At 40.6% G+C, this 3,854-nt stretch overlaps 1 long non-coding RNA gene across 1 annotated transcript in view; it reads right to left on the reverse strand.

The window, feature by feature from the left end:
- The window catches only part of LOC143027122 (uncharacterized), an 87,647-nt gene extending 84,243 nt beyond the window's left edge, over window positions 1-3,404 (reverse strand). Inside the window, exon 1 of the long non-coding RNA XR_012966571.1 lies at window positions 3,222-3,404. This is a non-coding gene — a long non-coding RNA (uncharacterized LOC143027122). The remainder of the gene's footprint in view (window positions 1-3,221) is intronic.
- Window positions 3,405-3,854: the final 450 nt, after the last annotated feature.

Genomic DNA, 3,854 nt, shown 5'->3' on the forward strand with positions numbered 1-3,854 from the left:
ACGCACACACATGCACACACACACACATTTCCTTTGGAAATCGATTTATCTGCTATAAAGCTCTCCACACCCGTTCCCTATTGCTATGCTTAACTGGACCCATCTTAATCTCTAGTTGATAGGATGCAACTAAACCTCTCGATTGACAAAGTTACGTGTCATGGTGCCTCAAAGAGTTGATTTGACAAACAGACGATTATATTCACTTAAAGAAAAATCCCATCAGACTTTTTTGCAGTTTAATATCATATATTGACATTTATTTATAAAAATGGAGATGTCTGCAATTGCCAATACTTAGAATTGTATACTTTCGGTTTGATCTTTCGTCACATTTTGTTTATCTAGAATTTTGTATTTTCGACCCTGTCATAGTGTCAACTCCTACGTGCCAAGTTTGGCACGCGTGCCGGAGGTCGCCCGCTCCGTTATTATGACCCGTGCCAATTCACTTTCCCCGTCCTCATTCTGTCATACATCTTGCGTGTCCTAAGATGACCTACGATAAATAATCATGCAAACTACCCCCCATCCCATCCCCCACCCTACGTCATGACAGCTGCGTGATTTTTTTTTTTTTTTTTTTTTGCCGGGTAGGGGGGTAGGGGGATATCGGGTGGGGAGATAATTACGAATATGATACATTTCAGTTTATTTCATCACGGGGGCGGAGGGAGGAGGCAAAAGGTTAGGATGAGTTATGCTTGATATGTGATGTTAGGTCGCTAGGTTATGTTAGGTTAGCCTAAACTTAGGTCAGATCAAATTAGGCCAGGGTTTTGGGTAACTAAAACGGCAGCTCACTAGGCTATCATGCTATTTGTTTTTGCTACTCAAAAGCATGTCTAACATTCGTATAGGTTCAGATTATCTTACATCTTCATTCAGTCTCTCACTTTATGACGCAAAAGTAAATTGACATTTTAAAAGTTTGAAAAACAAAAGATCGTAACCGAAGTCGTTTGTACTCATTTGAAGTCGCAAAAGCAAGTAGCATGCTAGCGAGAAATGCCTAGCGTACCTCCACCTTTAGATTTAGGTCAGGTCAGGTCGGGGTGCGGGGCGGAGTGTTGTTTTGGGGAGGGTGACAATCGTCTCTTGTCATCTTATCGTTTTTTTGCAAAGTTTATGCAAATTAGCAAACTCATGCGTGCGAATTTTAGACTGGCCCGCTATTTGCACCGTACGGCGAACACAGCCTATCATGCAACCTTGTGTATCCACCTTATTGCAATGCATGCAAGTATTTATGCACGTGGGGTCACGTCCTTATTTTGACTGCTCCGCAAGTGAACACATCTGTCGGGACCAACAAACCCCCCCCCCCGCCGTCGTGATTAAAAAAGTATACTATTTATATATATACATATATATATATATATATATATATATATATATATATATATATATATATATATATATGTGTGTCTGTGTGTGTGTGTGTGTGTGTGTGTGTGTGTGTGTGTGTGTGTGTGTGTGTGTGTGTGTGTGTGTGTGTGTGTGTCTGTGTGTGTATAAAGATATGATAATGATAATGATGATGATGATAATAATGATAATGATAATGATAATAACAATAATAACAACAAGAATAATGAATAAAATGTCGACTAATATGCAATCATTCTCCCGTGTGATAGTTAGTTACGTGTTACCTCTCACTTCCCAAAATATATAACACGTATATACATAGGTTTGTTCGCTGACGGACATTAAAAGAAAAATGTGGGTGCGCGCGCGCGCGTGTGTGTGTGTGTGTGTGTGTGTGTGTGTGTGTGTGTGTGCATGCGTGTGTATGCGTGTGTGTGTATGTGTGTGTATGTGTGTGTATGTGTGTCTGTGTGTCTGTGTGTGTATGTGTGTGTATGTGTGTCTGTGTGTGTCTGTGTGTGTGTGTGTGTGTGTGTGTGTGTGTGTGTGTGTGTGTGTGTGTGTGTGTGTGTGTGTGTGTGTGTGTGTGTGTGTGTGTGTGTGTGTGTGTGTATGTATTTGTGTATGTGTGTGTGTGTTTGTGTGTGTATTCACCTTGGTCTTTGGATCACGTGCTGGACTCGTGATTGACAGCTATTTCCCTACGGAAGAGAGCTCAGAGCTCGTATGACCGACCTATGGGTAATGCTGTGACCTTACACACACCCAACTCTCCGCCCACGAGAGTTGGAGTAACGACTCGAAGCGCAGCGATACTGAAATTATTTCAGGCCTAGGCAGGGTTTGAACCCGGACTGCCGTATTGACAGTCGGGGACTGTCACTACGGCGGTGTGTTTGTATATCAGAGACAGACACACAGACACAGACAGGACACAAACACACAGACAAGTAGTTAGGCACAAATATACAGACACACAGACGCGCACGCGCACCCGGCGAGGGACAGAACTGATGGCCCTTTATCCAAGAGGAGCTAAGATGGAAGGAACCCAGAAGGCTGGGTGCCGCCCGAGGGTGGGCGAAGGGTGAAGGGCGAAGGGTGAAGGGCGAAGGGCGAAGGGCGAAGGGTGCCTGACTTGGAATAGCCACCTCTCTTGTAGGTAAAAGGGGGAAAGGGCCTCTTGGTATATACAATAATACATGTATGTATATATGTGTGTATGTGTGTATGTATGTATGTATGCATATATGCATGTATGTATGTATGTACGGCAATTTTGATGACATCCACCCATTCAGGAAAAGGAGGAAGAGGAGGTAAAGAGAAGGAAGAGAAGGAAGAGGAGAAAGAGGTAAAGGAGGAAGAGGAGAAAGAGGTAAAGGAGGAAGAGTAAGAGGAGAAAAAAGAGAAGGAAGATGAGGAGGAGAAAGAAGATAAGGAAGATGTGGACGAGGATGAGGAAAAGAGAAGCAGGAGGAGGAAGAGGAGGAGGAGGAGGAGCAGGAGGAAGAGGAGCAGAAGGAAGAGGAGCAGGAGAAAAACCTTCCTTGTTCTTTCTATAACAAAGAACAAGAGAAAGAGGAACCGGTACAAAAGGAACAAATTAACATGGACATGAACAAAAAGAACAAGAAAACTAAAAAGCAAGAACAATAAGAAGAACAAGTACAAAAATAAGAAAATGAACAAGAAAATTAAAAAGAACAAAATTAACAGTAACAATAACAATGACAAGGACAATAACAAAGACAAAAAGAATAAGATGAAAAATAACCAGAACAAGAACAAATGAAAGAAAATATTTATAAAGAACTTTCCATTGAATGTACTCAACATACTGTACATACCAGGCCTGATTCCGGAATCTATAACTTTTTTATGCACAAGAGCAAATTTAGCCTGGACACTAGTTTAGTACATCTAGTGCAGGGCTAGAAGACAGTTGGTGGAACTAGTAGACATCGCCATGGTCTAATAATTGGCGAATTAGTCCTATTGCTTCACACTTCATCCGTCGTCTTTGCCCAACGTAACCGCCAAAACAAACGTCGCCGAGTCATTAAGACGACAATTTTGAAAATGTCAAATCAGCTTGGAAAAAAAGTATTTAGCAAATTTTGAAGTGAAAATAGAATATGAGTCATATACAAATAAAACATAAAGTGAAATAGGTTTTATGTTACTTCAATTGCTGTTAGACTCGGTGGAATAGTAAAATTATGGATTTCAGTAATAAATTATGTCGACAGTATACCATACGGCACATAAAGAGTTCGATTAAAAGTAGATATATACACAAATCAACAAATAGATAAAATATGCAAATGAATAAATAAGATAGCTAAATAGATTGATATATTAAATAATTGACAAAGAAGTCAACAAACAAACTAGCTAAGCAAGCAGAAAATGAGCCAATTTGCAGATTCTGAAACCTCCTCATTCCGTTTAGTCGTTTACCCAACAGAATGTTAAAACAT

This window comes from Oratosquilla oratoria, chromosome 7 (genome assembly GCF_046742065.1).
Source record: "Oratosquilla oratoria isolate Oo_2021 chromosome 7, ASM4674206v1, whole genome shotgun sequence".
NCBI lineage: Eukaryota > Metazoa > Arthropoda > Malacostraca > Stomatopoda > Squillidae > Oratosquilla > Oratosquilla oratoria.